Source organism: Bufo gargarizans, chromosome 8 (genome assembly GCF_014858855.1).
Source record: "Bufo gargarizans isolate SCDJY-AF-19 chromosome 8, ASM1485885v1, whole genome shotgun sequence".
In the NCBI taxonomy this organism is placed as follows: domain Eukaryota; kingdom Metazoa; phylum Chordata; class Amphibia; order Anura; family Bufonidae; genus Bufo; species Bufo gargarizans.
This window is the reverse complement of record NC_058087.1, coordinates 103949276-103974121: the sequence shown is the minus strand read 5'-3', so window position 1 is coordinate 103974121 and position 24846 is coordinate 103949276.

The following is a 24846-nucleotide window of genomic DNA, read 5'->3' as shown; positions in this document are numbered from 1 at the left end:
AATGAAATAAATGTTACGTTTTAAACCGACCAGAAACGGGAGTTTACTAGTCTAGGCAACTAGGCTATCTGAAATAAATTATAAGTTGATGATCCTGGGTCCAAAGGGTCTTTTGAAAATTATGACTTACCTTTGTCTACGGGTAAAACAGTTATTTTGGTAGTAGTGGACAGGTTTAGCAAAATGATACACTTCATTGCGTTACCTGCACTACCTAATGCTAAGACTCTTGCTCAGGTATTCATCCGTGAAATCGTGAAGCTTCACAGGGTCCCTTCCGATGTTGTTTCGGATCGGGGTACCCTGTTTATTTCAAAATTTTGGAAAGCTTTTTTTCCCGTTTGGGGGTACACTTGTCGTTTTCCTCAGCTTTCCATCCTCAGTCGAATGGACAGACTGAGCGTACCAACCAAAACCTTGAGACATATCTAAGATGTTTTGTGTCTGAAAACCAAGAGTTGTGGTCATCATATTTACCGTTAGCTGAGTTTGCCATAAATAATCGTCATCAGGAATCCACTGGCAAGTCACCATTTCTTGGTGCATATGGTTTTCATCCCCAATTCTGTACTTTCAAAGAGGGGGGCTCTTCTGGGGTTCCCGAAGAGGAACGGTTTTCGTCATCTCTTTCATCGGTATGGCAGAAGGTGCAAGCTAACTTGAAAAATATGGGAGGTAAATACAAATGCATGGCTGATAAGAGACGGTCGCCAGGTCCGGACCTAGGAGTGAATTTAGGAATATTAAATTAAAGGTTCCCTCTTGGAAACTGGGTCCTAGGTTCATTGGCCCTTACAAAATTGTAGCCATCATCAACCCCGTGGCTTTTCGCCTGGAGCTACCTCAGACTTTTAAAATCCATAATGTCTTTCATAAGTCGTTACTCAAAAAATATGTTCCACCTCTAGAACCGTCACCGCTGCCACCCCCTCCTGTTGTTGTGGATGGTAATCTAGAGTTTCAGATATCCAAAATTGTCAATTCTCATCGGGTCCGCAGCTTTCTTCAATATCTGGTGCATTGGAGAGGTTACGGTCTCGAGGAAAGAATGTGGGTTCCTGCGTCTGAGGTAAACGCCGACAGGCTAGTTCGGGCTTTTCATGCCTCTCATCCTGAGAGAAATTAAAGGTGGTCAGTCAGGTGAAGGCAGGAGTGCCTCCCTGAGTACTGCTCAAAAAGACAATGAAGAAAAACTATGGGGGGCAGTAAACTAGATAAAATATCACTTTTAATAATTATAAGGAGATAAAAAACGGCCCCTACAGACAAACAACAAAACAGACATGCACAAAGGTGTACACACACAAAAAACCGGTTCAGATGAGAGACCAGTTGAGTATAGGTGTACTGTAAGTAGTGGGCTGGACCACTATTGGTAGGCCGGGCACAACTGTGTCAATGAAGATCAGCTGGCCCTATTGCCTCCCTACTTGGCCTGGTCCGCCCTATACAATGTGTCCACGGGACGGGGTCCAAAAAGCCCCGCAAGGGGTGGCCCCGACTGGAACTCTCTTCCTGTGTAAGTGACCCTATCAAGGCCCTAACACAGGGAAAAACACAAACTGTCCGAATGGACAGACAACATACAATATATGAAAGTAACCCCACCAACAGATGGATCCCCTGGTAGGGGGATAGGGTGATGGTAATACTTATGTGTCCCGACGCGTTTCTTCACAGGATGCCCCAGGATTCATCAGGGGACACGGGGCAAATACTGCAGGCAGAGTATGGCTGAGTCTAAGGATCACATTAAAGATGCAAAATATACAATAAGTAACATGACATGACAAGGATGAGCCCCCATAATGTCATAATGGGCATTGGAGGCAGATCACTTACGTTTTGAGATGGCACGGTCGGCGTATGGTGCAAAAAACCACCAACAGGCTGTGACCCAGGGTGGTGGTGTCTTCTGTGGTGGGGTAACCAGCAACTAATGGGGCAAATACCGCCCCCTTATAAAGGCTGTAGGGCCGTCTAAGGTGTTCCTACCGGCGCCCCTTGATGACATCACAAGTGAAGTGAGTCATCTGGTCATGTGACCGGAGGGATCGCATTCGCGCATGCGCAAATGCGCTAATATGCGCTAATATGTGCTTCATGAGGCCAGGTGGAACGCACAGCCGTACTTCCGCATCACGTGACCGCCGCAATGCGCCCGTATCCAGGCTATTGTACAATCGCGGGGGTCACGTGACCGGAGCACAGCTGAGACAAGCTGTCCCCGGTGACTGAGTAAACCTGGTCAGGCTAGTCATATCGCAGGGACAACATTACCCAGGGACAGGAAGGCATGCACGGCCGCTCCTACGGACTGCATGCTCTTGCAGCTTGTTTGCCCCCTCACAAAAGTCAAACAAGAGCGGAGGGGGACTAAACTCCAAAAAATGAGGAGCATAAAATATAAGTGGGGACACGGGAGGGGAGCAGAGAGCCTGCTCATAGGTCCAGTAAGATCATACCCTCCCCGTCCCTCAAAGGTAAAGGGAAAGTGACAATGTGTGCCCGCTAATCCCCTATTGGACCAAAAATACACCGGGGTTAAATGGCTGGGAAATCCTAAGCTTGGGATGAGATTGGAAAAAATGGTATCTTAGAGGAAGCAACTGAAATGAAGTTGCTCGTTTAGGCCATGGGGGGCAACCGTGTTCAAGGTAAAGGTCCACCAACACTCCCTTTGCAGGAGGAGCCTGTTCCAGTCTCCCCCCCATGTGGGTTTGGGCACCCGTTCGATGGCCATAAAACTAATGGCTGAGGTACGTCCGTCATGGGATACCTGCACATGGCGTGCTATGGGGGTGTCTTTTTTATTTCGGATGTCCCCGACATGCTCCCCCATGCGTTTACGTAACTCCCTAAAAGTTTTACCTATATAGCAAAGTCCACATATACAGGTTGCCAAATAGATAACACCAGCCGTGCGGCAGTTCAGAAAGCCCTTTACCCGGTAGACAGTGTTTTCTGGTTCCCCGACGAAGGTCTTTCCTTGTGAAAGACTGCCACAGAAACTACAGTGTCCACACCTGTGGCATCCAGTCACAGGTGTGTTCAGCCACGTCATGGGTTTTGTGGATGGAGAGAAATGGCTGTGCACCAATCTATCTCGAAGGTTGTTGCCTCTTCGGAAGGTCAGTGAGACACTGGGACTCAGCACGTCAGACAGGTCGGGATCCATCAAGAGTGTCTCCCAGTGTCGTGCTAGAATGCGCCTTACTTGAGTGGCCGCTGCATCAAATGTTCCAATCACCCGGACAGTACTTTGAGATTCCTTCACCCTATTGGTTGAGGGGTGGAGAAGTTCAGTCCGCGTACGCGATTTGGTTTTTTCATACGCAATTCTGAGGGTCCTATCAGGATACCCTCTCTCCTGGAATCTTGATCTCAGGTCCTTTGCATGGCGTTTGAAGTCACTGGACTCAGAACAATTGCGATTCAATCTCAAGTACTGTCCGGTTGGAATACCTCTCTTAAGGGGCACAGGGTGGCAGCTGTCTCACCTGAGAAGGGAGTTCGTGGAGGTGGGTTTTCGATATATGGATGAACTAATGCCGCCCTTCCCGTCCCTGCAGATGACAACATCCAGAAACGGGAGGCGGTCTTTAAGAATCACCGAAGTGAACCTCAAGCCGAAGCTGTTTGTATTCAACTCCGAGACAAACCTCTCGAAGTCGCTCTCTGGTCCGCTCCACAGCACGAAGATATCGTCGATGTAGCGTGACCAGAGAGCGACCATGCCGGCGAACCATGGTGACAGTTCCGCAAACACCACGGACTCCTCCCACCAGCCCAGGAGCAAGTTGGCATCACCACGATGTTGCCCCCCTTATCTGAGGGTTTGATAATTATGCCTCCGATAGGTGACGTATCCTGTGTGGATGTGTTTTTAACTACCATTCACCGTATTCCACCCCGATTTAATTGCAGCAGGGAGGAGAGGCTGGCAATCACAGATCTGGAAAGCAATAAAAGCATAATTATCAAACCCTCAGATAAGGGAGGCAACATTGTGGTAATGGATGTGTTGGACTATAGAAGAATGTGTGTGTCAATCCTGGGGGACGGTGCAGGGTATGAGATACTTACCAGTAACCCTACCCCCAACCTACAGAGGACTTTGAAACAGATCCTTGATAAAGCAAAGAAAGCCTCCCTGATCAGTGGTGATGAATACGACTTTTTGTATCCACCCCACCCGGTCACGGCTACTTTCTATTGCTTACCTAAAGTACACAAAGAGACTACTCCTATTAGGGGACGTCCGATTGTCTCAGGTGTTGGGAGTCTGTCCCAAAACTGTGGCATATACGTGGACAAGGTGCTGCGCCCATTTGTAACCACACTGCCGTCCTATATTAGGGACACCGGAGACCTATTGGGTAAACTGGAGGACATATGTATTGAACCACACTGGTTTTTGGCCTCCGTGGATGTGGAGGCTTTATACTCTTCCAATCCACATGAGCAAGGTCTTGAGGCTAGTAGTCACTATCTTAAGACCAGGGGCCAACAATTTAGGCAGCATAACACCTTTAATCTCGAACTGCTAAGGTTCATTTTGGTGAGCAATTTTTTCCAGTTCGACGGGCACATATACCACCAGCTCAGGGGCACCGCGATGGGTAGCTCTTGTGCGCCATCGTACGCCAACTTGCTCCTGGGCTGGTGGGAGGAGTCCGTGGTGTTTGCGGAACTGTCACCATGGTTCGCCGGCATGGTCGCTCTCTGGTCACTCTACATCGACGATATCTTCGTGCTGTGGAGCGGACCAGAGAGCGACTTCGAGAGGGTTGAATAAAACCCGGAGTTGAATACAAACAGCTTCGGCTTGAGATTCACTTCAGTGATTCTTAAAGACCTCCTCCCGTTTCTGGATGTTGTCATCTGCAGGGACGGGAAGGGCGGCCTTAGTACATCCATATATCGAAAACCCACCTCCACGAACTCCCTTCTCAGGTGAGACAGCTGCCACCCTGTGCCCCTTAAGAGAGGTATTCCAACCGGACAGTACTTGAGATTGAAACGCAATTGTTCTGAGTCCAGTGACTTCAAACGCCATGCAAAGGACCTGAGATCAAGATTCCAGGAGAGAGGGTATCCTGATAGGACCCTCAGAATTGCGTATGAAAAAACCAAATCGCGTACGCGGACTGAACTTCTCCACCCCTCAACCAATAGGGTGAAGGAATCTCAAAGTACTGTCCGGGTGATTGGAACATTTGATGCAGAGCCACTCAAATAAGGCGCATTCTAGCACGACACTGGGAGACACTCTTGATGGATCCCGACCTGTCTGACGTGCTGAGTCCCAGTGTCTCACTGACCTTCTGAAGAGGCAACAACCTTCGAGATAGATTGGTGCACAGCCATTTCTCTCCATCCACAAAACCCGTGACGTGGCTGAACACACCTGTGACTGGATGCCACAGGTGTGGACACTGTAGTTTCTGTGGCAGTCTTTCACAAGGAAAGACCTTCGTCGGGGAACCAGAAAACACTGTCTACCAGGTAAAGGGCTTTGTCAACTGCCGCACGGCTGGTGTTATCTATTTGGCAACCTGTATATGTGGACTTCGCTATATAGGTAAAACTTTTAGGGAGTTACGTAAACGCATGGGGGAGCATTTCGGGGACATCCGAAATAAAAAAGACACCCCCATAGCACGCCATGTGCAGGTATCCCATGACGGACGTACCTCAGCCATTAGTTTTATGGCCATCGAACGGGTGCCCAAACCCACACGGGGGGGGGAGACTGGAACAGGCTCCTCCTGCAAAGGGAGTGTTGGTGGACCTTTACCTTGAACACGGTTGCCCCCCATGGCCTAAACGAGCAACTTCATTTCAGTTGCTTCCCCTAAAATACCATTTTTTCCAATCTCATCCCAAGCTTAGGATTTCCCAGCCATTTAACCCCTGTGTATTTTTGGTCCAATAGGGGATTAGCGGGCACACATTGTCACTTTCCCTTTACCTTTGAGGGATCGGGAGGGTATGATCTTACTGGACCTATGAGCAGGCTCTCTGCTCCCCTCCCGTGTCCCCACTTATATTTTATGCTCCTCATTTTTTGGAGTTTAGTCCCCCTCCGCTCTTGTTTGACTTTTGTGAGGGGGCAAACAAGCTTCAAGAGCATGCAGTCCGTAGGAGCGGCCGTGCATGCCCTCCTGTCCCTGGGTAATGTCGTCCCTGCGATATGACTAGCCTGACCAGGTTTACTCAGTCACCGGGGACAGCTTGTCTCAGCTGTGCTCCGGTCACGTGACCCCCGCGATTGTACAATAGCCTGGATACGGGCGCATTGCGGCGGTCACGTGATGCGGAAGTACGGCTGTGCATTCCACCTGGCCTCATGAAGCGCATATTAGCGCATATTAGTGCATTTGCGCATGCGCGAATGCGATCCCTCCGGTCACATGACGTGATGCGGAGGTACGGCTGTGCGCCTCATGAAGCGCATATTAGCGCATATTAGCGCATTTGCGCATGCGCGAATGCGATCCCTCCGGTCACATGACCAGATGACTCACTTCACTTGTGATGTCATCAAGGGGCGCCGGTAGGAACACCTTAGACGGCCCTACAGCCTTTATAAGGGGGCGGTATTCGCCCCATTAGTTGCCGGTTACCCCACCACAGCAGACACCACCACCCTGGGTCACAGCCTGTTGGTGGTTTTTTGCGCCATACGCCGACCGTGCCATCTCAAAACGTAAGTGATCTGCCTCCAATGCCCATTGAGGGCTGACATTATGGGGGCTCATCCTTGTCATGTCATGTTACTTATTGCATATTTTGCATCTTTAATGTGATCCTTAGACTCAGCCATACTCTGCCTGCAGTATTTGCCCCGTGTCCCCTGATGAATCCTGGGGCATCCTGTGAAGAAACGCGTCGGGACACATAAGTATTACCATCACCCTATCCCCCTACCAGGGGATCCATCTGTTGGTGGGGTTACTTTCATATATTGTATGTTGTCTGTCCATTCGGACAGTTTGTGTTTTTCCCTGTGTTAGGGCCCTGATAGGGTTACTTACACAGGAAGAGAGTTCCAGTCGGGGCCACCCCTTGCGGGGCTTTTTGGACCCCGTCCCGTGGACACATTGTATAGGGCGGACCAGGCCAAGTAGGGAGGCAATAGGGCTAGCTGATCTTCATTGACACAGTTGTGCCCGGCCTACCAATAGTGGTCCAGCCCACTACTTACAGTACACCTATACTCAACTGGTCTCTCATCTGAACCGGTTTTTTGTGTGTGTACACCTTTGTACATGTCTGGTTTGTTGTTTGTCTGTAGGGGCCGTTTTTTATCTCCTTATAATTATTAAAAGTGATATTTTATCTCATCCTGAGAGACCTGTACTGAGTGTTAAGAGGCCCCTCGTAGAGAGGGGGGTACTGTCACGAGGATGTCAAGAACCACGCCTGACTCTGTTATACCCGGGGTCAGGAAGTCGCAGCGGTTGGCTGCGCGCTCTATGTAAGATAGGGCTGTTTCCTTATGGTAGCTTTCTGGGTTTGGTTTGCAACCCTTTTTGGCTCACTCAGGGATCCATAGCTCCTTCTCCTCAGCTGTTCCTGTCCAGCACTCCCAACCTCCTTATATTCCCCTCTCATACTTCTCTGGTTGCCAGATATAGAGCTTCCTGCCTGGACTTCTATACTGACCCACTGGAGCTGTGTTGCTGCGTTCTCTGGTTGTTGGTCCAGAACGTTTCCCTCCGGATCCCTGTTGGACCTTTGTGGTCTGCTGTGGTCGCCCACTTGGGTTTATGTGTTTGTCTGTATTGTCTGTCCTCTCCCTGGTGTTTCCCTCTTAGTGTCAGTGGTGCGGACTAGCGATCCCACCGGCCCATTCACTATCTAGGGCTCATTTTAGGGAAAGCCAGGGTTTAGGCACGTGATCGCCGCACGGGTAAGGAACCCGTCTAGGTACGTCAGGGCAGTCAGGTGCCAGCCGCAAGGTGAGTCAGGGGTCACCAACTTTCCCTCTCCCTTGGGCAGGGCTTTCCCTTTTCCCTCCCTGTGCGTGATGCCGGTCATTACACCGAGTACAGAGAAACAATATCCGGGATCTTGTACCATCTGGTGATGATCTTGTACCCATTTTCCTGGAGTCTCACGCACCTCGATGATTTGTGTGGGGAGATTAAAATCATGTCAATTTCTTTGCAGGAAAATATACGTTTCAAGTCTCTTTCCCAAAGACCAATAAGGATGGAGGAATAAATGAGGCTGGGGATCTAAGTCTGTTATAGAGCTGTGATATCAATTTTGGAGGGTCTTGCGATCTGCTAATCAAACTTTCAAACCAACCCAGCGGTCTCATTAAATCTCCAAAGAAGATATGTTGAGATAAGTATACCTTAAGGAAATATAGTGGATTATTGAGTGTAAGTGAAGGGGAGATTGAAAGGCTTTCCCTTAACCTATTCAATGACAAAGACATATTATATTGGAATAAATCTCTCAGATATATGAAAGAGTCTCTGAATTATATGGGTAAACTATCAAGGAGAGCTTTGGGAGCTATTTGTAAGACATCACACACCTGGAGGAGTGGTGTAGGGAAGAGGACCTGGTAATGTGTGGACTGGAGCCATTTACAGGTACTGACCGTGGCTTTAATCAGGGGGGTTGCTTCTGGAGGCATAGGGGGAAGGCACTTATGACCTAAAAGGAGAGCTCTGAAGGTGGATTTTACCAAGATCCTGAAGATATCTGAACCCAGGATTTATGGGGAGGGGCCCTCAACCAGTCCACAAGTCTGGAGAGGAGAATGGCTTTACCGTACAATTCCGTGTGTGGAAGGGCTATACCTCCTAATGACTTAGATCTACTCAAGGCCTTATAGGAGAGGCAAGCTTTTTTCTTGTTCCAAATTAAGGAGCTGAATAGTGATCTAAGAGAGGCATAGTATGAGGATGGTATTGGAATTGAGAGGACCTGAAGCAAGTATGTCAGCTTGGGTAAAACTAAGGATGTGAGAATATTTTTCCTACCAAGCCAGGAGAGTATTGGGAGGTCAAGGTTTTTAAGGGTGTCAGAGATATGATTCAGCAGAGGGATATAGTTTAATGGAAAAAGTTGGGAGAGATCCTTAGTTATTTTGATTCCTAAATATGTTAGGTGGGGAAGAGACCAGTTAAAGGGGGAGTTTTGTTCCAAACGGGATTTTTGGGAACTAGATAAGCCAGTGTGTATAATTAGAGACTTACTGTGATTAATCTTAAAGTTGGAGAACTTACTAAATGCTTCTATGTGTTGGTAGATTTTAGGGAGTGAGGTGCTTGGATTGCTAACCATGATCAGCAAGTCATCTGCGAAAGCCGCTGTCTTGTGTTACTGATCCCCTAGTTTCGCTCCTTTAATTTCATTGTCTAGTCTGATGGTTTGTAAGAGGGGCTCCATAGTCAATACAAAGAGGAGAGGGGAAAGGGGACACCCTTGCCGGGTACCGTTTCTTATCTGGAAAGGGGAAGAGATGGTGTCATTAATGGAGATCAAGGCTCAGGCGTTCGATTACATGGCATCAATTGCTAATAGGAAGGGGTCAGGGAATTTTTGAGATGACAGTACTGATTTCATGAATGAACATTTAACTCTGTCAAATGCCTTCTCAGCATCTGTGCTGAGAAGGACTAGGGGCAGAGATTTCTTTTTAGCATAGTAAAGGATGTTGAGAAGTCTAGCGGTGTTGTCTTTGCCCTCTCTCCCCTTAACAAAACCTGTCTGATCTCTATGGATCAAGGAAGGGAGAATAGAGGCTAATCGGTTAGCCAGCATTTTGGCCAGTAGTTTAAGGTCTATGTTAAGGAGAGCGATGGGCCTGTAGTTGGGGCAGAGTGTGGGATCTTTACCTTCTTTTGGGATTAAAATAATATGGGCTTTAGTCATATCTCTAGACAAAGGATTGTTGTTTAGAGATAAGTTGTAGATCGGGAGCAGGTGTGGTATAAGGGTATCTTGGAATGTGGAATAGTAAGATATAGGGAGACCATCTGGGCCTGGGCTTTTACCCTTTGGGGAACTACGAATAACATCCGTAAGTTCATCTGAGGTAAAAGGAGAGGCAAAAAGCTTTTTGTCTCCATCTGAGAGAGAAGGAAGTTGCAGCTTCTCCAAAAAAGAGGAGGGAGATGGCAAGGGCTCTGTTGTGTTATGTGTATGATTAGTCCCCTCCAAATTATAGAGGGATTCGTAAAAATCTCTAAATTATGTTGCAATTTGGTTTGAGTCAAAAATAGGCAACCCTGAGGGGTTTGTAAGTTTATGCACGAAATTATTTGACTTTCTCTTTTTAATCCTCTGAATAACAGATTTGAAAGCTTTGTTTCCATGAGCATAAATCTTTTGCTGTGAGTTAAGATAATATTTCGCTAATTGGGAGTTCAGCAGGTTTTTGAGAGAGTGCCTATAGTTGTTTAGCTCAACTAAGTGTGATTTAAGTAGGGAGATTTTATGGGTTCTCTCTAGACAATTGATTTTCTCATGGAGATCATCAATCTGTTGATTTCTAATTTTCTTGAGGTGGGCTCCAATACTGATACACTGGCCTCTCAAAAACACCTGAGCATCCCATAGGGTCTGAGGTGAGATTTCAGGAGAAACGTTTAACTGGAAATATTCCTTTAGGGCTGTTTGTATTTTGGATTTGGCCTCTGGATTCCCTAGTAGTTGTTCATTAAATCGCCAGGTGACAAAGGAGTCGTTTTTCCTCGGTGTGGAAAGGGATAAGTATGTAGGGGAGTGGTCAGATGGGAGGATATTGCCTATGTTCGCCTCTTTGCAATATTGAAGGTGATCTTTGGATATAAAAATATAGTCCAGACGTTGGTAAGAGCCATGAACTGATGAAAAAAAGGTGTAGTCCTTAGTGTCCGGGTGAAGAGTGCGCCATACATCTATAAGATGAGCCTTCCATAATTTAGAGGTCAGAGAGCTAAGGGCAGATTGGGAGTGGGCAGATTTCCCAGAGGATGAGTCTAGAAGGGGATTTAATACCAGGTTAAAATCTCCACCTAGCTCGAGGGTGCCCTCACTAAAGGAGCTAATTTTGTCTAGTATGTTTTTTAACCAGGGGATTTGCCTAGTATTTGGGACATACACATTGTATCTTCCTTCGGGATCAATGCATTGATCAAGCAATTGAAATTGAATTTTCTTTTGTAAACCTATACTAACTCCTCTAGAGTTGGATGAGTTGGAGCCACTATGGTACCATTGTGAAAAATAGGAGTATGTGAGGTTGGGATAGTGACCTGTCTTCAGGTGCGTTTCTGTCATGGAACCATGAACCAGACGTACAACAAGAGATGAGTGGAAATAAGAAGGCTTTATTGAAAATCAAGCTGTAAGGCAAAAGTCCAAACGGATGGCTAAACCGAAGCAGGGTCTTGCGAAGCCAGAGGTCAGGAACCAGAAGGGTAGTCAGACGAAGCCTGGATCAGGAACCAGCAGGGTAGTCAGACGAAGCCTGGATCAGGAACCAGCAGGGTAGTCAGACGAAGCCAGGATCAGGAACCAGAAGCAGCAGCAGTCTTAGAAGCATGTGAACACAGGAGGACCAAGCAAGGAACTGAAGCCACAGACCTCCTATATATATGAGCTAGGCATCCAGCTCCTCCCAGTGGGAAGGAGAAGCCGCAGGGTGGAAGGCTACAAGAAACCCAGAAACCAAGATGGCCGCCAGCACATGTCAAACGAAGGAGAGCAGCAAGAAGGTAAGACCATGACAGTACCTCCCCCTCAAGGGCCCCTCCTCCGCGGAGTAAAGAACGGTTTCTGAGGGAAGCGTGCGTGGAAGGCTCGGAGCAAGGCAGGAGCATGGACATCTGCGGAGGGAACCCAGGAACGCTCCTCTGGACCATAACCACGCCAATGGACCAAAAACTGCACCCGACCGCGGACCAGGCGTGAGTCCAGGATATTGCTCACCTCATACTCCTCACCATTGCCCACTTGGACCGGACGAGGCCGAGGAACCGAGGAAGTGAAACGATTACACACCAGTGGCTTCAACAGGGAGACATGAAACACGTTGGAGATCCGCATGCCAGGACGAAGCGCAAGGGCATAGGCTACCGGGTTTACCCTGCGAAGCACTCGGAAGGGACCAACAAAGCGAGGCGCCAGCTTGGGAGTGGGCACTCGAAGGTTGAGGTTGCGGGTGGACAACCATACGCGGTCTCCGACCTGGTAGGAAGGAGCGGGTGCTCGTCTGCGATCAGCCTGGAGTCTCTGGCGCTGCGCAGAGACCTCAAGGGACCTCTGGATCTGTACCCAAGAAGCACGTAGGACGGAAAGGTGATCCTCCACAGCCGGAATATCCTGGGGAGAGAATACCTCCGGTAACACGGCAGGTTGGAACCCATAATTGGCCATGAAGGGAGACGTCCCAGAGGAAGAGTTCACCGCCGTGTTCCTGGCAAACTCAGCCCAAGGCAGGAGGTCAACCCAATTGTCTTGGTGATCGGAGACATAGCAACGAAGGAATTGCTCCAAGGCCTGATTGGATCGTTCTGCGGCCCCATTGGACTGAGGGTGGTAGGCCGAGGAGAAAGAGAGATGAATCCCCAACTGGGAGCAAAAGGAACGCCAGAACCTGGACACAAACTGACTCCCCCGATCCGACACAATCTCCTTGGGCAAACCGTGCAACCGGAAGACCTCCCTGGCAAAAATCGTGGCCAACTCTTGTGCAGAGGGTAACTTCTTGAGAGGAACACAGTGGCACATTTTGGAAAACCGATCCACAATCATGAGAATGACCGTATGGCCTCGGGATGCAGGGAGGTCCACAATGAAATCCATCCCCAGGTGTGACCATGGACGCTCCCCGGTGGCTATGGGTTGCAAAAGGCCCAACGGACGGTGCCGAGGGGACTTACTCTGGGCACAAACTGAGCATGCCGCTACATATGCGGCGATGTCGGAACATAGAGAAGGCCACCAGAACAGACGTGAAACAGCACAGGACAGCTGATTCTTTCCAGGATGCCCCGCGGCCTTGGAGTTATGGTAGGTTCGCAACAACCGAGTGCGCAACTCCTCAGGCACAAAACATCTGCCGTTGGGTCTCCCAGAGGGAGCACCAGATTGAGCCGCCAAAATCTGCTCACCCAGGGGAGAGGTCAGGCTGGTGCGAATGGCGGCCAGGATCTGATTCGGAGGTATGACCGAAGTCGGAATCGACTCCTCCCCGGACAGCTCGGAGTACTGCCGTGATAAGGCATCCGCTCTGATGTTCTTGGAACCGGGTAGGTAGGAGACCACGTAATTAAAACGTGACAAGAACAGAGCCCATCTGGCCTGACGTGGTGTCAATCTCTTGGCCTCAGAGAGGTAGGTCAGATTCTTGTGGTCCGTCAGGATGAGAACCGGAACCACCGAGCCCTCGAGCAAGTGCCTCCATTCTTTAAGGGCCTGCATGATGGCCAATAACTCCCTGTCACCAATCTGATAGTTGCACTCCGCGGAAGACAGTTTCCGGGAGTAAAACCCACAAGGAAGCAGAGGCCCCTCTGGTGTTCTACGCTGAGACAGAAGGGCGCCTACTCCCGTCTCAGACGCGTCCACCTCGAGGACAAAAGGCAACCCAGGGTTGGGATGCCACAGAATCGGAGCTGACACAAAGGCGGACTTTAGAGCCTCAAAAGCACGGATGGCCTCGAGCGGCCAGACCTGGGGATTACTGCCCTTCCTGGTCAGATCCGTGAGAGGCTTGGCTAGCATGGAAAAGTCCCTGATGAACTTCCGATAATAATTGGCGAAGCCCAAAAAGCGCTGCAGGGCACGAAGACCACTGGGCTGGGGCCACTGTAAGACAGCCGAAACCTTCTCAGGATCCATGGAGAACCCCTCAGCGGAAATGATGTAACCTAAGAAGGTTACCTGGGATCGGTGAAATTCGCATTTCTCCGAGGGGTTTGTAAGTTTATGCACGAAATTATTTGACTTTCTCTTTTTAATCCTCTGAATAACAGATTTGAAAGCTTTGTTTCCATGAGCATAAATCTTTTGCTGTGAGTTAAGATAATATTTCGCTAATTGGGAGTTCAGCAGGTTTTTGAGAGTGCCTATAGTTGTTTAGCTCAACTAAGTGTGATTTAAGTAGGGAGATTTTATGGGTTCTCTCTAGACAATTGATTTTCTCATGGAGATCATCAATCTGTTGATTTCTAATTTTCTTGAGGTGGGCTCCAATACTGATACACTGGCCTCTCAAAAACACCTGAGCATCCCATAGGGTCTGAGGTGAGATTTCAGGAGAAACGTTTAACTGGAAATATTCCTTTAGGGCTGTTTGTATTTTGGATTTGGCCTCTGGATTCCCTAGTAGTTGTTCATTAAATCGCCAGGTGACAAAGGAGTCGTTTTTCCTCGGTGTGGAAAGGGATAAGTATGTAGGGGAGTGGTCAGATGGGAGGATATTGCCTATGTTCGCCTCTTTGCAATATTGAAGGTGATCTTTGGATATAAAAATATAGTCCAGACGTTGGTAAGAGCCATGAACTGATGAAAAAAAGGTGTAGTCCTTAGTGTCCGGGTGAAGAGTGCGCCATACATCTATAAGATGAGCCTTCCATAATTTAGAGGTCAGAGAGCTAAGGGCAGATTGGGAGTGGGCAGATTTCCCAGAGGATGAGTCTAGAAGGGGATTTAATACCAGGTTAAAATCTCCACCTAGCTCGAGGGTGCCCTCACTAAAGGAGCTAATTTTGTCTAGTATGTTTTTTAACCAGGGGATTTGCCTAGTATTTGGGACATACACATTGTATCTTCCTTCGGGATCAATGCATTGATCAAGCAATTGAAATTGAATTTTCTTTTGTAAACCTATACTTACTCCTCTAGAGTTGGATGAGTTGGAGCCACTATGGTACCATTGTGAAAAATAGGAGTATGTGAGGTTGGGATAGTGACCTGTCTTCAGGTGCGTTTCTGTCATGGAACCATGAACCAGACGTACAACAAGAGATGAGTGGAAATAAGAAGGCTTTATTGAAAATCAAGCTGTAAGGCAAAAGTCCAAACGGATGGCTAAACCGAAGCAGGGTCTTGCGAAGCCAGAGGTCAGGAACCAGAAGGGTAGTCAGACGAAGCCTGGATCAGGAACCAGCAGGGTAGTCAGACGAAGCCTGGATCAGGAACCAGCAGGGTAGTCAGACGAAGCCAGGATCAGGAACCAGAAGCAGCAGCAGTCTTAGAAGCATGTGAACACAGGAGGACCAAGCAAGGAACTGAAGCCACAGACCTCCTATATATATGAGCTAGGCATCCAGCTCCTCCCAGTGGGAAGGAGAAGCCGCAGGGTGGAAGGCTACAAGAAACCCAGAAACCAAGATGGCCGCCAGCACATGTCAAACGAAGGAGAGCAGCAAGAAGGTAAGACCATGACAGTACCTCCCCCTCAAGGGCCCCTCCTCCGCGGAGTAAAGAACGGTTTCTGAGGGAAGCGTGCGTGGAAGGCTCGGAGCAAGGCAGGAGCATGGACATCTGCGGAGGGAACCCAGGAACGCTCCTCTGGACCATAACCACGCCAATGGACCAAAAACTGCACCCGACCGCGGACCGGGCGTGAGTCCAGGATATTGCTCACCTCATACTCCTCACCATTGCCCACTTGGACCGGACGAGGCCGAGGAACCGAGGAAGTGAAACGATTACACACCAGTGGCTTCAACAGGGAGACATGAAACACGTTGGAGATCCGCATGCCAGGACGAAGCGCAAGGGCATAGGCTACCGGGTTTACCCTGCGAAGCACTCGGAAGGGACCAACAAAGCGAGGCGCCAGCTTGGGAGTGGGCACTCGAAGGTTGAGGTTGCGGGTGGACAACCATACGCGGTCTCCGACCTGGTAGGAAGGAGCGGGTGCTCGTCTGCGATCAGCCTGGAGTCTCTGGCGCTGCGCAGAGACCTCAAGGGACCTCTGGATCTGTACCCAAGAAGCACGTAGGACGGAAAGGTGATCCTCCACAGCCGGAATATCCTGGGGAGAGAATACCTCCGGTAACACGGCAGGTTGGAACCCATAATTGGCCATGAAGGGAGACGTCCCAGAGGAAGAGTTCACCGCCGTGTTCCTGGCAAACTCAGCCCAAGGCAGGAGGTCAACCCAATTGTCTTGGTGATCGGAGACATAGCAACGAAGGAATTGCTCCAAGGCCTGATTGGATCGTTCTGCGGCCCCATTGGACTGAGGGTGGTAGGCCGAGGAGAAAGAGAGATGAATCCCCAACTGGGAGCAAAAGGAACGCCAGAACCTGGACACAAACTGACTCCCCCGATCCGACACAATCTCCTTGGGCAAACCGTGCAACCGGAAGACCTCCCTGGCAAAAATCGTGGCCAACTCTTGTGCAGAGGGTAACTTCTTGAGAGGAACACAGTGGCACATTTTGGAAAACCGATCCACAATCATGAGAATGACCGTATGGCCTCGGGATGCATAGAGGTCCACAATGAAATCCATCCCCAGGTGTGACCATGGACGCTCCCCGGTGGCTATGGGTTGCAAAAGGCCCAACGGACGGTGCCGAGGGGACTTACTCTGGGCACAAACTGAGCATGCCGCTACATATGCGGCGATGTCGGAACATAGAGAAGGCCACCAGAACAGACGTGAAACAGCACAGGACAGCTGATTCTTTCCAGGATGCCCCGCGGCCTTGGAGTTATGGTAGGTTCGCAACAACCGAGTGCGCAACTCCTCAGGCACAAAACATCTGCCGTTGGGTCTCCCAGAGGGAGCACCAGATTGAGCCGCCAAAATCTGCTCACCCAGGGGAGAGGTCAGGCTGGTGCGAATGGCGGCCAGGATCTGATTCGGAGGTATGACCGAAGTCGGAATCGACTCCTCCCCGGACAGCTCGGAGTACTGCCGTGATAAGGCATCCGCTCTGATGTTCTTGGAACCGGGTAGGTAGGAGACCACGTAATTAAAACGTGACAAGAACAGAGCCCATCTGGCCTGACGTGGTGTCAATCTCTTGGCCTCAGAGAGGTAGGTCAGATTCTTGTGGTCCGTCAGGATGAGAACCGGAACCACCGAGCCCTCGAGCAAGTGCCTCCATTCTTTAAGGGCCTGCATGATGGCCAATAACTCCCTGTCACCAATCTGATAGTTGCACTCCGCGGAAGACAGTTTCCGGGAGTAAAACCCACAAGGAAGCAGAGGCCCCTCTGGTGTTCTACGCTGAGACAGAAGGGCACCTACTCCCGTCTCAGACGCGTCCACCTCGAGGACAAAAGGCAACCCAGGGTTGGGATGCGACAGAATCGGAGCCGACACAAAGGCGGACTTTAGAGCCTCAAAAGCACGGATGGCCTCGAGCGGCCAGACCTGGGGATTACTGCCCTTCCTGGTCAGATCCGTGAGAGGCTTGGCTAGCATGGAAAAGTCCCTGATGAACTTCCGATAATAATTGGCGAAGCCCAAAAAGTGCTGCAGGGCACGAAGACCACTGGGCTGGGGCCACTGTAAGACAGCCGAAACCTTCTCAGGATCCATGGAGAACCCCTCAGCGGAAATGATGTAACCTAAGAAGGTTACCTGGGATCGGTGAAATTCGCATTTCTCAAGCTTACCGAACAGCTTGTTCTCTCGTAACCGTTGCAACACTCGTCTGACATCCAGAATGTGGGCCTCCATGGATTCAGAATATACCAAGATGTCATCCAAATAGACCACCACACACTGCTGCAACAGGTCACGGAAAACATCGTTGATGAATTCCTGGAAGACTGCGGGCGCATTGCACAACCCAAAGGGCATAACCAAGGATTCATAATGACCGGTCCTGGTGTTAAACGCGGTCTTCCACTCATCGCCCGCCTTGATCCTTACCAGGTTATATGCCGCCCTCAGGTCGAGTTTGGTAAAGACCGTGGCCCCTTTGAGGCGATCGAACAGCTCGGAAATCAAGGGTATCGGGTAAGCGTTCTTGATCGTGATGCGATTGAGACCCCTGTAATCGATGCAAGGCCTCAACTCACCGCCCTTCTTTTTCACAAAGAAAAATCCAGCCCCTGCCGGGGACGAGGATTTGCGAATGTGTCCGCGTGAAAGCGCCTCCCTCACGTACTCCTCCATGGCCTCATTCTCCGCTACCGACAGTGGATAGACTTTGCCACGAGGAGGAACGGCACCAGATTGTAACTCTATGGCACAATCGTATGGGCGGTGCGGAGGTAGGGCAACCGCACGCACCTTATCGAATACATCCCGGTACTCCTCGTATTCAGTAGGCAACAGAGAGTCCGAGGAAGTACACAGCAACTTGACAGACCCATGGATGCAACTAGCCCCACACTGCGGTGACCACGAGAGGATCTCGGCCGATCTCCAATCGAAAGTCGGATTATGCTTCTGGAGCCAGGGGTACCCCAAGACCACCGAGTAGTGTGGAGACGAAATAACCTGGAGACAGACCGACTCTCTGTGAACGGCACCAATGGCCATCCCCACTGGAAGGGTCTCATGAGTCACGTGTGGCGGCAGAAGGGGTCTGCCGTCTATCGCCTCAAGAGCCAGTGGGGAACCTCGAGGCTGCAGAGGAATGGAATTGGCGGCAGCGAACACACTATCAATGAACAAACCACCAGAGTCCACCAACGCCTGGGTCGTCACCGAGCCCCCGACCCAGGAGAGGACAACAGTAATCAGTGGTTTGTCAACACGGGAAACCGGGGACGAGGAGACTCCACCCAAGATCTGCCCCCGACAGGATCTCAGGTGCGAGCGTTTCCCGGACGGTTCGGGCATGCCAACCGAAAATGCCCACCGAGACCACAGTACAAGCATCGGCCCTCGCGTCTCCGGAGTACCCTCTCCCCCTCGGACAGGCGAGCAAACCCCAGCTGCATGGGTTCACCCCCAGACAAGTCATCCCCAGGAGGCGTGGGAGGAGAGGGAGGCACGGGTGGGACAGCAAACGTAGGCGCCAATCTGTTAGAAGACCTCCGCAGGCTCTCCTTAAAGGAAGGTCTCTCCCTGAGTCTGGTGTCAATCAAAATCAGGAAAGAAATAAGAGACTCGAGCTCCACTGGTAGGTCCTTAGCTGCAACCTCATCCTTCAAGGCATCCGAGAGACCATGAGAGAAAGCAGCGACCAGAGCCTCATTATTCCAGCCCACCTCTGCTGCCAGGCTACGATACTCAATGGCGTATTCAGCTACGGATCGTGAACCCTGTCTGATGGACATAAGGAGCTTCGCAGCAGAGGCAGCACGAGCCGGCACATCGAATACCTTCCGAAGAGAAGCAACAAAACCGGAAAACTCGGCAACCACCGGATTGTTGTTCTCCCATAAAGGGCTGGCCCAGGCCAAGGCCTTGTCCGAGAGCAGCGAGATCAAGAAGCCCACCTTTGATCTCTCAGTAGGAAAGGCATGTGGCAGCAACTCGAAATAAATGCCCACCTGGTTAAGGAAACCTCGGCACTGAGTTGGCTCTCCCCCAAAGCGCTGTGGAAGGGGGGCAGAACCGGTCATACCCCGAAACACCGCAGGCGCAGCAACAGGTGTCGGGGTAGACTCTGGCGCAACAACCGGAGCGGCAGTAGGAGCGGGCCCAGGAGCGACAACCGACCCATCGGCAACGGAAGCTAAATGAGCCGTGCGTTCAAGCAGGGTTTGCAACGCCACAGCGAACCGACCCAACAGGTGATCCTGCTGATCAAGTCTGGCAACCAGTGTAGGTAGCGAGGATGGCCCTGTACCGTCAGAATTAATGGCTTGGTCCTAATGTCATGGAACCATGAACCAGACGTACAACAAGAGATGAGTGGAAATAAGAAGGCTTTATTGAAAATCAAGCTGAAAGGCAAAAGTCCAAACGGATGGCTAAACCGAAGCAGGGTCTTGCGAAGCCAGAGGTCAGGAACCAGAAGGGTAGTCAGACGAAGCCTGGATCAGGAACCAGCAGGGTAGTCAGACGAAGCCTGGATCAGGAACCAGCAGGGTAGTCAGACGAAGCCAGGATCAGGAACCAGAAGCAGCAGCAGTCTTAGAAGCATGTGAACACAGGAGGACCAAGCAAGGAACTGAAGCCACAGACCTCCTATATATATGAGCTAGGCATCCAGCTCCTCCCAGTGGGAAGGAGAAGCCGCAGGGTGAAAGGCTACAAGAAACCCAGAAACCAAGATGGCCGCCAGCACATGTCAAACGAAGGAGAGCAGCAAGAAGGTAAGACCATGACAGTTTCCTGAAGAAACACCACTGTGGCTCCCTCTCTCCTCAGCATACCAAATACCTGCCTCCTTTTAGATGGGGAATTAAAGCCCCTACATTATAAGAGGCAATACGTAGGTCAGCCATCTGCGACATCAGGAGAGGCCGAGCCAGCTAAAGAAAGTGTGTGTGGGAAGAAAAGCTTCAAATCTAGAGCAATAAAGATCACATTTGGTATCATGGGTAAATCTAACCTTAGGTTTTCAATGCAGTCCAATACCCGCCTCATAAGACCTGCTGGTGACGAAATTACACAGAGAACAATGGAACTAGAAAAAAGAAACAAAAAATGTAAGCAGTATATCTGCAACTTCATCAATGGGGGAGAAATTGGGCTGAAAACCCTAATATGAACATATCTTTACCATATATTGCATATTGAAAAAGATCCAGAGCATGGGAGTAGACTAAAACAGCCCGTTACCAGCTCTGGAGCTATCGGCAAAGGATTAGTGTGTGTCAGGTAGGAGAGGGCAGGTGATGTTAGGCCAGAAACTGGCTCAATGGTTAGTCAGAGACTAAAACCCTCACTCTACTATGCACACCTTTATGGATATCCCTGAGAAGAAAGAAGAGATGGGGGGGAAGGAGGGGGGAGAGGAAGAGAAGGGGGGAGGGAGAAGAATAAGGGAAAAAGCATTAGTCCATTGCAGCAAGTACTCATGGAAGAAAAAATTGGGTCCATAACTTCTTCCTCCTCACGGGGATACTCCCATCATTTTGGCGGCTGTAAATGGATGGGAAAAATCAGAAAGTGTCCGTGGAGAGACGTCTAGGTGTTAGGGAGTTGGCCTTCTTCCTCTGGCGATGAGCTTTTGGGGTACGCCTGGGTTCAAATGGGTTTGGCTTAGGAACTTCTGGGAGGGAGGCGCATCTTGAATAAAGTCCCAATTTTCGATATCCATACTGGGAATCTCCAGATGTTGAAAAGCTTGCTCTAGGTCACCATGATTTCTTATAGTGATCCGGATCCCCTTGCAAAGGAACGAAAAGCCGAATGGGAAAGTCCAGCGATATAGGATTTTGTGGTGAATGAGCCACTCTGTCAGGGGCTTGAGAGCTTTGCTCTTTTTCAGGGTAAGAGGAGCCAGATCTTGATAGATGTATATTTTTTGGTCTCTAAACATCACTTCTTGTATCTTCCTGGCGCATTCTAATATAGCTTCTTTATCTTGGACGTTTAAGAAGCGACAAATTATGTCTCTGGGAGGTTCAGTCGGTTTAGGTTTTGGGCGAAGAGCTCTATGGGCTCTTTCAATTATTGGGGCAGGGTGATCTGGGCCCAGAAGCAGCTCACAGAGAGCCAGGGCCTTTCAGAGGTAAGTATGGATTCTGATAGGCCGCGGAATATTAAGTTATTCCTCCTACCCCGATTTTCCTGGTCCTCCAGTGCGGAGTGCATGGAGTTGAGGTGGTTTTGCATGGAGTGTAAGCTGTTTGAAGCAGCCGTTTGGAACTCCAGCATGGCGGTATGGGCAGTCTCTAGATCTTACACTATGCCCCCTACATGCCTGATGTCTTGACGCAGGGACGACAGTTCGCTCACCAGCGGTTCCAAGGCTCTTGTCAGGGCCGACTTCAGGTATCTCCTCGAGATCAGGAGGTTTTGGCGGCTTCCTGTATCTTCGGAATCGCTTTCTCTCTCCGCATTGTCCTGGCTCTCTTCCTCAGGCTCGATCTGTGTGACCAGCGCCATCTTGGATTCTTTAGCAGCGTGTATGGACGCCGCTTTTTTAATAAATTTGTCCATCTCGCAACTGGCCACGGAAGTTTTCTGGTGGTGGGAAGGTTCCCCTGATCTCGGGTGACCTATTTTCACCATCTTTCAGCCGTTGTAGCTAACGTTAGCTGCTGTAAAGATATGTCAGCAAGATGGAGCTCAGACGCACACAGCCATTCGCGTCCGGTGCTAGCTCCGTCCCCCACCACAAAATGGGTGTATTTTTAACACCAGAATATGACAGCAGTATTTATCGCTTTTATTGGACTGTCACACATGCAGCAAAGGCCGCAAATGTAGTGTCTTGCACAAAATGGGTGTTTTTTTAAAACCAGAATATAACAGCAGTATTTAAAGCTTGTATTGGACTGTCACAAATGCAACAAAGGCCGCAAATGTAGTATCTTTCACAAAATGGGTGTATTTTAAATACCAGAATATAACAGCAGCATTTAATGCTTCTATTGGAGTATCACAAATGCAGCAAAGGCCCCAAATGTACAAACCGGATTCCAAAAAAGTTGGGACACTATACAAATCGTGAATAAAAACTGAATGCAATGATGTGGAGGTGCCAACTTCTAATATTTTATTCAGAATAGAACATAAATCACGGAACAAAAGTTTAAACTGAGAAAATGTACCATTTTAAGGGGAAAATATGTTGAATCAGAATTTCATGGTGTCAACAAATCCCCAAAAAGTCGGGACAAGGCCATTTTCAACACTGTGTGGCATCTCCCCTTCTTCTTACAACACTCAACAGACGTCTGGGGACCGAGGAGACCAGTTTCTTAAGTTTAGAAATCGTAATGCTCTCCCATTCTTGTCTAATGCAGGCCTCTAACTGTTCAATCGTGTTGGGCCTTCTTTGTTGCACCTTCCTCTTTATGATGCGCCAAATGTTCTCTATAGGTGAAACATCTGGACTGCAGACTGGCCATTTCAGTACCCGGATCCTTCTCCTACGCAGCCATGATGTTGTGATTGATGCAGAATGTGGTCTGGCATTATCTTGTTGAAAAATGCAGGGTCTTCCCTGAAAGAAATGACGTCTGGATGGGAGCATATGTTGTTCTAGAACCTGAATATATTTTTCTGCATTGATGGTGCCTTTCCAGACATGCAAGCTGCCCATGCCACACGCACTCATGCAACCCCATACCATCAGAGATGCAGGCTTCTGAACTGAGCGTTGATAACAACTTGGGTTGTCCTTGTCCTCTTTGGTCCGGATGACATGGCGTCTTAGATTTCCAAAAAGAACTTTGAATCGTGACTCGTCTGACCACAGAACAGTCTTCCATTTTGCCACACTCCATTTTAAATGATCCCTGGCCCAGTGAAAATGCCTGAGCTTGTGGATCTTGCTTAGAAATGGCTTCTTTTTTCCACTGAAGAGTTTCAGCTGGCAACGGCGGATGGTACGGTGGATTGTGTTCACTGACAATGGTTTCTGGAAGTATTCCTGAGCCCATTCTGTGATTTCCTTTACAGTAGCATTCCTGTTTGTGGTGCAGTGTTGTTTAAGGGCCCGGAGATCACGGGCATCCAGTATGGTTTTACGGCCTTGACCCTTACGCACAGAGATTGTTCCAGATTCTCTGAATCTTCGAATGATGTTATGCACAGTTGATGATGATAGATGCAAAGTCTTTGCAATTTTTCGCTGGGTAACACCTTTCTGATATTGCTCCACTATCTTTCTGCGCAACATTGTGGGAATTGGTGATCCTCTACCCATCTTGGCTTCTGAGAGACACTGCCACTCTAAGAAGCTCTTTTTATACCCAATCATGGTACCAATTGACCTAATTAGTGTTAATTGGTCTTCCAGCTCTTCGTTATGCTCAAATTTACTTTTTCCAGCCTCTTATTGCTACTTGTCCCAACTTTTTGGGGATTTGTTGACACCGTGAAATTTTGAATCAACGTATTTTTCCTTTAAAATGATACATTTACTCAGATTAAACGTTTGATCTGTCATCTACGTTCTATTACAAATAAAATATTGACATTTGCCATCTCCACATCATTGCATTCAGTTTTTATTCACAATTTGTTTAGTGTCCCAACTTTTCGGGAATCCGGAATGTAGTATCTAGGACAAAATGAGTGTTTTTTTTTAAAAAACAGAATATAACTGCAGTATTTAAAGCTTGTATTGGACTGTCACAAATGCAGCAAAGGCCCCAAAGGTATTATCTAAGACAAAATGGGTGTATATTTAAAGCCAGAATATAACTGCAGTATTTAATGTTTGTATTGGACTGTCACAAATGCAGCAAATGCACCAAATGTAGAATCTACGACAAAATGGGTGTTTTTTTTTAAAACCAGAATATAACAGCAATATTTAACGCTTGTTTTGGACTGTCACAAATGCAGCAAACACTGCAAATGTAGTATCTAGCATAAAATGTGCCTTTTTTCTAAAATCACAATATACATGCAGTATTTAAAGCTTGTATTGGACTGTCTGGTATGGTAATAAAAGGTTAAGGAACAAAAAGAAACCAATGTGGATAAATAGAACTGTAAAGAAAGCAATAAATGACAAAAAGAAAGCATATAATTCACTGAAACAGGAGGGGAGCACGGAGGCACTGAAAAACTATAAGGAAAAGAATAGAACATGTAAAAAACAAATAAAAGCAGCCAAACTAGAGACCGAGAGATTAATTGCCAAAGAGAGTAAAACTAACCCAATGTTCTTCAATTATATAAATGTTAAAAAGTATAAATCTGAAGGTGTCGGCCCTTTAAAGAGTAATGAGGGGGAAGTCGCAGAGAGCGATGAGGAGAAAGCAAAGCTGTTAAATATTTTTTTCTCCAATGTATTCACTGAGGAAAATAAATTGTCAGATGACATGCAGAATGCAAAA